At 40.8% G+C, this 14,045-nt stretch overlaps 1 protein-coding gene across 2 annotated transcripts in view; it reads left to right on the plus strand.

Moving 5' to 3' along the window:
- The first annotated feature begins 6,914 nt into the window (after nt 1–6,914).
- The window catches only part of LOC124214220 (uncharacterized), a 53,804-nt gene continuing 46,673 nt past the window's right edge, over nt 6,915–14,045 (plus strand). Inside the window, exon 1 of one of the 2 annotated variants that reach the window (XM_046616398.2) lies at nt 6,915–7,017. The gene's annotated coding sequence lies outside the window, so the exon portion shown is untranslated. Of the gene's footprint in view, nt 7,018–11,567; nt 12,199–14,045 lie in introns of those variants that run through there. The other variant, XM_046616397.2, reaches the window with a different exon arrangement.

The following is a 14,045-nucleotide window of genomic DNA, read 5'->3' on the forward strand; positions in this document are numbered from 1 at the left end:
TTGCAATAATTGCTTGATTGATCAGCGTTCGCCGAAGCGCAAGACCATCAGAACTCGTGACTTCCGAAATTCTTCGACGTAAAGCAGGTCGATTCGTCATCCTGTCACCCAACCGGAGGTGACAAACGAGAATGCGATCAAACCGAGTATCAGTGAGAGGTATCTTGAAACGCCGATCAAAATACTCAATCAAAAGGAAGCACTGACGATTGTACGAACCAGTTCCCGTTACGAAATTGAACGACGATCTCATTTCACTGCGTTACGACACACGACGGGTGTAAAGACTTGAACGAGTATAGCGGTTGATGATCCTTTTCTGTAGTCGATAATCCAGTCTTTGTTGGTAGAAATCAGCAACTTAACTCGTAACCATTTGAAATATCCATTCAGTTGACGAACGCGTGGAAGATTTTTGAGGCTCACCGGTCTGCGATGTGGTCAAACAATCTTTCTGCCTCGCGTTACACAGTTATTGCACAAAACAACAGAAGTCAAGATACGTTTTTATTTTTTGCTTTCCACAATTTATCTCCTCACGTCTTTTGTTCAAGATCTGCAAGTGAAGTAGAGTCACCACTTGTATACTGTGTACTTAAGCAGCCGTGCTTACTATCTTTGACACTGAGCTAGAGAGCTCTTGTTCATCTTTACTCGAGGCTAATTTATTCTTGAGTCAAGCCCACCTCTCGCTGCATGTATATTGCTGTGCTTAAGTGGCCAAGATAGAAGAGTAACGTCAAATAGCAAGCGGATGATAATGGCGAATGCTCGGATTATAATAACGGAAAAGAAGAAAATGCATTTCAGAACATCAATACCAAAATGTGGAGTTGGAGCGAGGAGAGAAGCAAGGATTAAAATGGTAGTCGATAAAGGACGAGCCAAAGACGACGTGGTCCATACGCTGAAAACATGAACACGCGCGGTCCGATGCACTTGACTCAACTGCGGTTGCCCAACGATCCGAACATGGACGGTGCAGCAGCAGAGGCGAAGAGAAATTGGGAGCTAAATATTTATGAAGACTTAAAAGGGGCAAGTCGGTGCAAGACTCTATTTTATTGTTGATAAACACGCGTCTCGAGTTCGCGCCTCATATGGTCAAAATTCGGTGGAATAATTTAACCAGTAAAATACTTTCGGGGGGCGATGAAAGGGTCGCCTTCTGCAGTGTGACGGAAGCTCTGGTCGAGCTTGAAAATGATCCGGATCGGCGAATAACTCAGCAATTCGAACCACCCGGGTGGCACGGACGTTGGCCGCAGCAATAAAAGGAGGAGATTCTTTACGGCGACTGTATAATTACCCACCCACAGACGGTGCGATTGTTCCCTTAGGTCTGCGGACGTCGGGATATTCAAAGCAGTCGACGTTTTGAATGCAACTACGCCGCAACGTCGTTCCCGAGATGCAAATATCGGGACATCAGAGCCCAAGGAATAACGAACCTGCACGCTCAGCGTCTTTGGAGTAGTTTATTCTTGTATTTTCCATTGTTTTTCCATCCACGTAACAACGCGATTCGCTCCGTTCTTTATTTTCCTTCCACTATACCATAAGCGATTTCCGAGTGGCGTTACGAAGGGGTTTCCCTTTGCCATAAATTCAAAGATTAATGTCCAATGAAAACAAGCCTCCGTGGTACCGGTAAAAATTCATTCGTTCGAAAGCGAGACGCTCTGTCGAAACTCTGTGACTGGCTACCATCGTTCGCTTGCGAAATCGACTGCTAGTGTCTCGAGATTTTACGAGATGCAGCATTGTTACCTGCTTACGAAGGTTGCAGTGGTATGGCTGTACGAGCAGGGTCGAATAACTCGCAAGAGGCTACTCCCCTCTTTTCTCTCTTTCTCCTTGCCAGTCGACTTTGGTTAAGGATGAATGGGCTGGACCGTCTGAATCAAAAGTTTGGAAAGGAGAAAAAAACCATTTGAAAAATTGCTAGCAATCTTATTTCTGCCAAAAATGGTCAACGCGAATGAAACGACGTTCCCACCGAGTAATAGAAATGGATCCGAGTAACACAATCTAAGATATCAACAACTTGAGAAAGGTTTTAGAACAAGAACTTTCAACGCGACAAAACTCTCTGGTTTTTTTTTCTATCCAATCCTAATGTTTTGAAGGTTATTATTCCCCGTGACATTTGTTGTACCGTACCTGCACAGATATATTTTTAACCAATACGGAGACAACTATTTGCATAAAAAATGTTTTAATCAATCTTCAGAGATCTCTACGGTAAGGAATGTGATCCTAAAATCATTATAATCATATCGAAAGCACCAAAGCTTAATCATTTTGAACTTTCTAGTTGTAAATCCTTTTCTCGAATCGTTGTTATCTTTGGCTTGTCTTGTTCAAAATTGCTAAAATTCACCTTCATTACTTAGCAGAGATGTTCTTACATTTGTGTCCACTATCGTCGGCGTAAATAATATCGTTGTAAATTTTTCAACGTTTTTTTATTTTCCCTAACTTTTGATTCAGACGATGGAGCCCATTTATCCTTAAAAGAGCACATTACAGACACAAAAGTTATACGTACCCGGTCGTTTGTATGAAGTTTTCGCAATTTTTAAATCATTTTCGCCATGTTCGGAGGCTCCGTTACAGACTATGACCGAGTGCTCTGCGCTCGCTCATTTAAATATACATCATACCTTATCTTTTATTTCCAATCGTTGTCATGTAATAACCCCAGTAAATTTATGCACATGTGTAAACCAGTCGACGGGACTCGAATCCTTGTACGACGCATCGATTTCGTTCAATAATTTCAGTCAGATTTATACAGGGAACCATTTAATAGTATTTAACCAGCTGAGCTCTGTTACGTTGTTAGTATTTTCCAAAAAAGTGAGAGGATTGACAGAACTTTCTACAATCACCACGTTCAATGTTCAGGCATCATATCGTGTTCACCTGTTTTAAACTTGACTTCGGTAAAGTTTTTTACGTCACATTGAGAGTTAAACTAGTCAAAACCATTCGATTTGTAAGGTTATGTATAGGACAAGCTTAACGAATCTCAGTGTCCAAGATCCTTTTTTCCCGTATTTTCTTTTCCTATATATTCAACCGTCTCTTTTATATTATTTTATTACTTCCTGTTTCTTTTTTGACTGCACACAGTAACCGTAGAGTGTTGAATGCGTAGTTGGACAGCTCTGGACTCCATTGCCGCTTAAATAAAAATTACCGCACTTGTCCAACAAAAACGCGTGTTACAGTTTCTTATCCATTCCTGTTGAATGTCTCGAGATATATTCACAGTATTCGCGTATTTACAGCGACGATGCGAAGAGAGTAAAACCCGTCTGAATTTTTCCGCCGGGATGAAACTTTCTTTTTCGAGTTCTTACAGCCTCTCCACGACGCAGCGTCATTGATCGACACGACGCGCGTGTCCACCTGAGCTTTACCTTTCCAAGGAAGGTAAGCTTCACGAGCTGATTGCCACACAAGGGACCTGGGCGATGATTTGCCGCTGCCCACGCTTCTGTCGATCGAGGAGTTGGGACGATCGAAAAAGTCCTGGTGGCTGCTGTCATTGCGGTCTCTCAAGGCCATTTCCTTGTCTTCGAGCGTCCAATCAAGCACCCGTTGATAAGATCACCGATTAAAGTACTCTCATTGTTGCCATTTCCACTCGCGTGGTCGGCTCGTCAACGATTGTTATTAATACACTCCCACGTGATGAGATATACCCGGGACACACAGGCGAATGGCCACTCTGTCATCGAGGTGGAGACTGTTGGCTTCGGAACCCGCAGACCTTTTTTTAAATCGCACTGGGATTTAATTGGGATCGCGGAATCATCAGAAGCAATTAATGAACTCCGTTAATGACCACTCTCCGTAACGCGGAAGTCGGATAAATCATTTATTCATTATATCTGTTCCGTGTCGCTCCATGCGGTATTGCTCCCGCTTCACCTTGCACGTAACACGATCATGCGTTCAAGTTTAGAAACGTGCGGTGTGCCAGCCGACGTGTGTATCAGTTCCATGGATGGGTGAGCTGTGCGAGTCTTTCAATGCTATCTCGAAATTCTTTTTTCTACGAGAAATCTGGAAACGTGTGTAACGAATTACTTCCTTCACAACTCGAATGCCGAATAGGAAAAATGAGAACGATTTCCAAAAGATGTCGAGATCTTCGTACAACGCGCACCTTGACGCATACTAATCGGCGGCGAACGACTGACAGCGGCTATACAAAATCGTAATTTGAAAAATGCAGCATATTCCTTCACTGGAGCGTGCGAACATTTTAGAGGTTCGTCTCACATCGAGGTCGAACAGTGTGGTTAGGGTAGATTTTACCGGTTATGGTCACTTTAGCGCTAATTGTGGTCATATTCATTAAGTGTGATCTGAAGCTACGGTTGCAAATGGTACAGAAACGCTTCGAGATCTTGGTAAATGCTAATTTTCAAACAACATGGTGCACCAAGTATCAAAAGTAAAAACTTGCTCAGATTCAGGCTTTCAGTCACGAATCGAGCGATCGGAAAGATCTAAAAGTGAAATTAGTACAGTGACCACCATAGGTTTATCTTCCCTCGTCGTCGGCCGGGTCTTTTGATTCTCTCGGATGATTTGATCTTCGGCCCAGGAAGACGCGAGCGCATGATCGCACGAATTCTTGAGTCCAGATTCTGGATTCTGATGAACCTGCACCGCGAACCGTTCGACGCAGAGATTCCGCGTTCACGGTTGATTATGGTAAATATTGAAATGCTACGCGTAGCGTGAATCGCATACCCGGGGGCTTTTGCTTCAGCACATGCACAACGTACAGCCTTATACATACTACATACGTTTCTAGTTGCCCGCTAAGACTCGCCGGGATCACGGTACGGTTATACATACTTAAATGCATACGTATATTCGTACGAACGGCATACGCTTATCTCAAAGCATTCGCATTCATGGCTACGATGCACTGCCAGATTGCGGAATTTTTTTTTCAAATAAACATTACAACTTAATTAAGTTTCACTTAGGCAGCTGGCATTCACTTTAACCTCTGACTAGTTGCGTGCAAATTAAGCTTCTAACGCTCGGATGCAGTACTTTTTAAAAATCGCTAATCATTCCAGGAGTTCGTCTGATGGCTCATGTATCTTTCGTGACGTATGTGAACTTATGATCGTTTGGAATAGACTATTTTGTAGTGATTGGATGTCACGTAGCGTTGATTCTCGATAAAATCCCGCTTTTGGTATACTGTAGGGGGAATAAATTCACGCAATGTTGCTTTATGGTGAGGTGATATTTGGCAAAATCCATCTTTCACCGTATCTATGCAAAAGAAATTATTCTTGAAATATAATAAAAAACCACCTACATATCAAGGTTCTAAGGTAGGTTCGCTCGATCGATCAAAACTTCAGCCAAACGATCCTGTACCGGATATGTCACCGAATTTCACGATGCTACTCGCAACATTATGCCTTAAGCCTTACACTTCTGCCTACTAAATACAATGAATAAAAGTAAGAAGCAGGAGTCTGTGTACGGTTTTCTCGCACCAAGTATCGCGAAGCACGCTCGCGATCGTCATAAAGCACTTTTTGCTGCGCAATTAGCTGTAAAACAGAACGCTATTATAATACCTCTCAACACATTACAGGGTGGCTATTATGCCAGGAACGTACATAAAACTTAACCAAGTACAACACCGTACGTAGTTTTGTCCACCATATGTCGTAGCCGACGACAGGTGCCGCACCACTTCGGTATATGTACATATATATGAGCAAGACTTAAGTTGGCGCAAGGTGATGCGAGTTCTGCACTCATATGCATTGTACATTTGTTTGGAAGCAGCGCTGCTTACCTTTTCCATGACGTTTTTTCGCTGTCGACGGTCGAATGAATGAAAAAATTACGAATTGACGTTTCGATGATAATGGGTGGGGGGGGGGGGCTCAGAAATTGAAATGCATAGAAAACGGCAACGGTGTCGAAGAATTATACACTGTGTACATTTGTGATCTGGAGACGTAAGTCAAGGCGAAAGCCGAGTGGTCATTAAGTTTGTTGGAAGAAGCGGGGTTGAAGTTCTGAAAACGCCTAATTCCCAATTATTTTGCGGCGAAACTTGAAGTAAAGAAGTCAAACCTTCACGATACAATCGAGTTTCGAATGGTTGGAAACCCGACGGTTCAAAGTTCCGAAATGCAAGCTTTCAAAAATTCAAATTACGATAAAGCAGAATTTCGAAAAATAAAGTGTCGATAGAGTATAATTCCGAAAGTTAAATTATGCTCATACGTCATTATTTATACCCAATGAGTGGGTATAAAAGGTCAGAAAACCCGATTTCATTCATTCATTCATTCGTTAAGCCCTCAACGCCAAAAAACTCCGTTTATACTTTTAACATGATCAAGAAAAATCCTCTTCAGATTATTCATTTTTTTTCTTACCTACACAAAATAAAATTGTTTTACCTAACCAGCAAAAAAGCAATTTTTGGTAACGATATATATTTCATTTCTTTAAATTTTAGGTAAACTGCAACTTTTCATTGGGCACCATTCGGGACTTACAATTTCTGATAGTATCTGTTCTCTCATGTTTGTTATTCGAGTTTATTATATTCGGAATTCTGGCCATTCTTATTTTCGGTTTTTCTGATTTCCTACCTCCACCCCTGCATCCATGCCGTTATAACGTGCGGGTTGCACCCCCCCCCCCCCCCCCCCCCCCCCCACCCTTCCCACCCCCAACACAACACCTCTACAAATCGCTCGACCGATCGATAGTTCGATATATGTCAACTACGAAGGAGAAGATGGACTACCGCCCGTCTTGCCTGTTGACCCGTATCACGTGACCCGCCTGGACCAATCAGCGATCGTGCTGGATAAGGAGAGAATCACGTGACCGCAGCACGCCGAAAATCGGTCGGGATTGCGATGAGCATCGCTCGACTCGTCACACTTTACGATCTCTTTCTATTCTGTTCTATACCTGGTTGCTACTTCATCTTCTATTCACGTAAGTGAGGTTTTCCTTGTTATGTTGCGAAGCCACGAAGTTACTTGCGTCGTATCTTGTTTATATTCTTTTCTCTATTTTCTCTCGTTTACCCTGCGCGAGTCACGTGGTCTCGGTATCTAATAACGCAAGTAACCTCGCGACTGGTTAGCGCTTGCTTATTGTTAGTTACTTAATTTGTAGCGACTACTGTATGTTTCTGTGATTTTGCTTGAAGTTAATTGATCAATTGACCGATATCGCTGAACAGCAGCGTGTTACTATTTCTTGCTTACGTTTGATCGGAATATCATTCGTTACCTTGCTGTGCCTGAATTTGATAATTTGTCGCTTCTCTCTAGTGATTGGTAAATCAGTTAGATTATAAATTTTCTCGGTTACCTTTTCTCTCCGATTACCTTTTATCTGTCTCTTTATCTTGCATCTATCTTTTCTAATTTCATTATACCTTGCCTTCTCACCCAATGTCTCTGGAATAATATCGCCGTTCGGTATAACGTCGCGGCGTCGTTCTTTAACTTTGGAGTATTTCGCCGTACCGAATAACGCCTTTATTATTACCTTTCTTTTTTTCTCCCTATACCGCTGTAAACTGTCAAGTAGCTCGTCGTTAAGGTACCGAAATTTCCGTCCTCGACCTATCTTTTAAAATACCGTATCTGAGGAAGTTTTGCACGTGTCGCAATGTTTAGAAGGGAGCAAAAAATAATGTCCCCTCCCAGCAAAACACCCTACCCTGTGTGCATATGTAGGTATGCTATATTTGCGGGGTCACGGCGCAACTTTACGTAATCACCTGAATTGGAGTGAAAAATTTGAAACCGGTATATGTATACTTACACACACACACACACGTATATAGATATATTTATGTATATATCCGCGCCAAAGGAAAAGACTTATCGTGTATCGGCTTCTAAAAAATTCCACGACCGGGAATTGAAAGCTACTTCAATTTCAAGATCGCGGGGAGTGATTGTCCGGCTCGGGTTTCACAGCCCTAAAGTAAAAGCAGCGAGTAAAGTCGTTACTCTCAAGTAATGCCCGGTCGGATATTTGTGCCGTCATCGGCTTTTAGAGAACGATAAGTTCCGATATTATATGCAGGTCTGCCTTCTACAGCGACCCGATTGAAGACAATACAGGGCTTTCCGTTTTTACAAGCTATTTTACCCCTTTGTCGGAGAGTTCGGCAGATACATTGAGAATAAGAACGATTCTTCTTGTCTCGGAAAAAAATATCGAGATTTTCGTGAATTGAGAGGATCGCCAAGAAAATACAGATTTAGTCGTTATTGTTTTGAGAAAAAATTATTTGGTCACTGATCTCAACTGTGTTCTTGGTCCTTTCGAGTATCAGGAAAAAAGCTTGTACTCTGTTGAAAATTTCCCATACAATTACGCGCAATTTTGTGCGTCATGAGCTGATATGTAATTTTTTTTTACAAACTTGATCCCGTACATGTTTCTGTAAAATTTATATCGATTGGTGTAGGATCTTTGAAAATTTGATTGTATCGAGTATCTGCGATAGTGTAGTATATTTTTTGTATGGAATACGAAAATTCGAGTAACGGATATTAAAATTTTGACAGTTTGAGAAGAGATATAAGATTTCCAATGTTCATAATAATTTACAATGACTGGTGTGTTTGATGTTATTGTAATATTTTACAGTTCATTTTGCTCATTGATCTGATTCTCAAAAATTCTCTGAAATACATGAAAAAAAGTCTTGAATCACAGCATAATTATAACCCGAAAATTCAATTGTTGACAAGCATTTGTTGTACTGTACGTAATTGTATAAATTTATTTTCAAAAATCTAAAAAAATTTAAAAATATTCGGATTTGGCTATAAATTGGTAGGCGGAGGTTTTTGGGTCAATGATAAGGAACTCAAGGTCAGACTTCCAAAATTTGCAATGGTGGATCCATTGTAGTGATTTAAATTAAAAACAACCGTCATATTTTCATATAATATGGTATCCGAGGGCTTTAAAAGCTTTAATCACGAATCTGAAGTTCCACTTCGAAATTCGAATTAGATATTATTCTTTTTTCTCACTATAGCCTTGGAACGTGCAGCGTGTGAGAACGGGAAATTCAAGGGCTTGGTTAATGGTCATTTCTCTTTACCTAACTTACGATTTGTTCTCCGTGAGTCCCATTCGTCCGAAAACAAGGGGACTGCAGCTAGACGCGCCTGCACGTTTAATCCTGTAATAACAGAGCTACGTACCAGAGGTCTGCAGGTATTCTCTAATTAACGGTGGTCGATCCGTCTCCATAATTCCTGACAATTAATGGAGAAATGTAAGAACGGAATAATAATGTCAGTGATCGGGGGTAAGGCTGGGTACATTGTTGTATCGTCTCGTTGATTACACCTCTACTCGCCGAGTGCAGATTATCCCGCAGGCACGAGCCTGGACTATGTTGAAATGTGTCATTATATCCGAGCTTTGCATTTCGACGCGGTGTGTCAGGTCAGGGACCGACACGCTTCGCTTCGTTTCGGTATCCGACAGCTGGTGGATCAAAAGGATGCGGTCGCTTCAATCGACTTATCTGATAATCCGTCACGGATTTCAGTCCTCCGGTACTTACGCCACATCTCGGACACAGAGAGACTTTGTTTGAAACTCACCTTGCGAATTTGGCGGTACAAATTCTTCAAAACCCTGCCAAGTTCTTTGGACAAAAAGTCATGTACTCTCAGAGATCGTCCATCCGTTTTAATCGCGACGATCGAATGTTAAACGGTGACCAAAAGCGGCCGACGAGTTTTACTGAACAAAACTTGTACACCAAGGACTTACGGAACTTCGAATAGTTTCAAAACTTACCGATAGACTCATCATGCGGTTGTTGGAATAATTCAGTACGTAATTTATTGAACGATTTTTCGAGAAATTAACTGAACCTGGATTTTTGTAATTTATAGGCAAGATGATGAGTCGTTTAGACGGTTCGAAATCTGGCATAATTCCAAAACGGTTCGACAAAAACCTATTGACACGTTAACTAATGTTTATTTTGTAGTTTGTAGGAATGTTAAAGTTTGAATATCTTACAAGGTGTGATATTGTGAGCTCTTGAACTTTTGGTATTCCGGTTGACAAGAGACTCGAATAGCATTTTCTAAAAAATAATGTATGACCATTCGTTATTTATAGAAAAAATGTCTGACATGTTTTTTTGCACGATGTAATTAATATGTATATTAAATAATAATCGAGACACAGTCGTTTGTCTCATTTTTCTTAATTGCCGACGACATGCATAGATGATTGGCTACTCCGTCAATTCCTGCATCCAATTAAGCGAGTTTATTATACCTGCTCCAAAAGGAACACCCGGATCAGCTAATTTTGATTCATTGATCAGTTAGTTGATTGTAACCACGTTTTCTTTTTTTACATTCCGTATCTCCAGTCGTGACTAGATAACATAACCATACGTTTATTTTTTTCACCGCATATTCCGTACCAAAGTTCAGGTTTAACTGATCTACCGAAACAATAATTGTTTGCGCCCACAGTTATGTTTATTATCGGTTGACAGAAATTTTGAGTCGGCAGATTTCATATTTTCCTTTCGTTCAAATTAAAATCATAGAAAAATAGTAAGGACTACTATTTTTGGAGTAAATTTGATTACTAACAATTAGTTTCCATTTTAAGTTAAACAGTTCCCAAAACAAAGTTTGCATCGTTTGTTTTGTGCAACTTTTTACATCACGGACTCGCACCTCAATTTTCGTGCCTAAGTACATATGATGAGATTATCCGGTGAAGCAAGTCACAAATTCAAATGTTGAAAATCACAGTGTCAAAGGATAACTGGAGTTCAATCGAACCGATTAAAATCATAAGAAATCTTTGGTGAATTTCTTAAAATCACAATTCAAATGGCCGTTTCTGGGAAACGTGCAAATATTGACATCCTATTAACTTTTCTCTTATCGAGCACATTCGTTGATTTTCTATTTGTTGACATCTTTTCATCGCGGTAATCAATTATTCCGCACAAACATTTGTTACAAAAGCTAGAATTTTGCTTTTTCGCAGTCGATTAACTTGCAAAATCTTTGATTCGAAAGCTAAGATTCTACTTTTCTCCATATAAATCGGACGCTAAAATTTGCTGGTCCATAGAATAAGTTTTCCCCGCGATGAATTTCCATTGATTTCTTCCTCATTTCCTGTGATTCCATCGAACCCGGAAATCACGGGTAACGTCGTAAACAAGTGGAAATGACTCGTCAGGCTGGAAATCCCCTAAAATCAGGGGATAAAAGTCACAGAGAAATCACTCCGAATATCAACGTCATCGAATTGAACTAATCCCCGTGATTTCCTAGTCGTCGTTGATTTAACGCAGTCACGCGTAAGAGTACACGCGTTGAATATGCGTGCAGCACACGTGACTACGAACATCACGCTTCGGCTCGTTGAAACGTGTAGGAGAGTAAGGGAGGGGGGTGGGAGGGGGAGTGGAAGTAGTCACGGCGACGCGCGGCTTCTAAGCTCAGTCGCACAATCTCGTCCCGGGCGTCGAGGCGCCCGACGTCGCGGTCCAACACGCGCTTTCCCCGACGAGGAAAACTCACGCTTGACGTGCGCTTATCAAGTGCCGCGGTGGTGCTCGAAAGTCCCTCGCTGATGAATTAAATCGCCGAGAATAATTAGCAGCTCGACGTTGATGTGCTCCTAAAATCCGAATTAATTGTAGACGGTTTGACGGTTCGTGCGTGAAATTACTTTACTTCTGATAAAATGAATAGAAAATAAAATAAATAACGAACGTCGTGGGGAAAATTGTATCACAATTTTCTGTATCAACCGAGGATCTTACGGAGATATTATTATTGAATTGTATTTGTGCAGTTTGATTAATTGGAAATTTTTAATCGGACACGCGTTTAAATAGTCAAGTTAATTGTCGTACCTGCGTTGTCGTTTCTTTTCTTTTCGTTTTTTTTTTTTTTTTTTTTTGCTTTCTTTCATTTGAGTTCGTTTCATCACGTTCGTACGTTTCGGAGTGGTTGATAAACAAATGTAAAGGTACAAGTGCACGAATGAGGATTCTTGATCGTTAAAACATATAATAATTAGTAATGCGTGCTACGAATGACTGCAATATACACTTTTATCAAGGATGTGAGAGATATCAAGGTAATGGAATGAAAAGAATGAAATTGCGGTGTAAAACCAAAATCCCAAATAAATGCCAATAATGAAATTGTTTTACTTGAACGGTGATGGCATCCGTACCTGGAGCTTCGTAAATGAAGAGAGTGCCGTTCGTGTAACGGATCGAATTGTAAATACTCGCGGAGACTTTTTTAATTGGGGTTTGCCTGGAAACGGTTATACTAATATGGCCAACTTTTCATACGGATAATTGACGCGCAATGCCGATTTATTACGTCAGAAGCGTTCGTGCTCGGGTTGCCTCGACGGCTGACAGCCACAGGCTCGTAAAAATGCAGTTTATGGCTTTCCGTAAACGTCGGTACAAGGAAAACACTATTTACACTCACCGCAGTCTTTCTCCCTGCATCTTTTTCCGTCCATTCTCAACTACGCTCGCCACATTTGTTTTTTAACCGCAAACAGTGCGGATACCGCTCCGCTAATGCGGTAAGAGGAAGTCGTGCGTAATTGTTTCATTGAAGCAATTCGGGCCGATTTCGCGCTTAATCGGCTATTCATTTTTCCGATTTTGCTTTCCTTGCGGTATTATGCAAATTTTCAGTGACTTGTCGATGGCTGGGAGCGTTTGTAGGTGTATTCGGTAATCTTCCCCGGTCGCTGAGGTATTCGCGAAATTGATCGGCGCAACCTTTGTTACATCGGAGTTACGCATTTTCGCAAATTGCGGTTATATCGTCATCCACTTTGTGAAATCGTGGAATCACCTGCCGCTGCCTTGTTGGTCAGACAAGTTCCGAGAACTCGAGTATCTCGAGAAATATTCCTGCAGTCGAACGATCGCTCCGAGCGTAAGATTGCGTAAAAGTCTTCATCTGCGATCGGTAAAAGTGGTGAAAATTTCGCTGATCCAACTTCGGATCATCCTCAGTTTGCTTCGAATTCCTGAGAAACAAATTGTCTGCAATAGAAAGAAATTGACCTACGGTACTTTGATGAAAAAAGCACACGTTGTATACTTTGAAGGTAAACTTTATCGCCGTGAAGAAGTAAAAACTAGAAAAATTACGGTCTCCTTTTAAAATTGACAAAAAAAACTTTTCCAAGTACCGTATAAATCACAATTCTGATCGAAATTCACGCGGCGACTGTACATATACACAGCTGTTCTCTTCGGGTGTATCCAGTTTCGAGACGAGTGACAACTCGTAGAACTTGATTCTAAGAATGGCGTTTAATTTCGAAAAAAGAAAAAAAAAAAAATGTGTTCAACATTGATGGTTACTTGAAACGAGATACTAAATAAATGAAACGATCGATGATTACATATTCACCGGCATTAATTATTCATCGCATAACGTGCGTTGTTATTCAAAAGCAAACAAAAAATGTCTTCGTTTTGTGAATGTGAGGTCTATCGAAGCCGGTAAATAAGTATCATGATGACTGCATATAAATGAATGAAAGAGAATGTCGATTACCTCGGCCAATGTGCCTCTCTAGCAAATTACGTTTATAGCTGTTAATTAGTAATATACGAATCTGATCATTAAGTGCTTCGAGGTAGATTAGGAAAGTGATTTGTTGTAAAATTGGATCCAAACACTTTGAATTTCTTTCTAATTTCCATATGTTATGCAATACATGAATTCAGATATTATAAGACTCTGGGTTCGGGATTCCACAACATTCTGGTGGAAACGTTGATACAATTTCAAGTGTAAAAATGAAAAAATTATTGCAACAGCGCGTTTTCGGTGACTTCAATTTATTTACAACAGTGTCTCCTCAAAACGAAAATCGCTTCAAACTTACGGTCTCTTACTAAATATGTTAAATTATAAACGAACCGATTTTCCAATTTTCGC

Source organism: Neodiprion pinetum, chromosome 3 (assembly GCF_021155775.2).
Source record: "Neodiprion pinetum isolate iyNeoPine1 chromosome 3, iyNeoPine1.2, whole genome shotgun sequence".
NCBI classification, from domain to species: domain Eukaryota; kingdom Metazoa; phylum Arthropoda; class Insecta; order Hymenoptera; family Diprionidae; genus Neodiprion; species Neodiprion pinetum.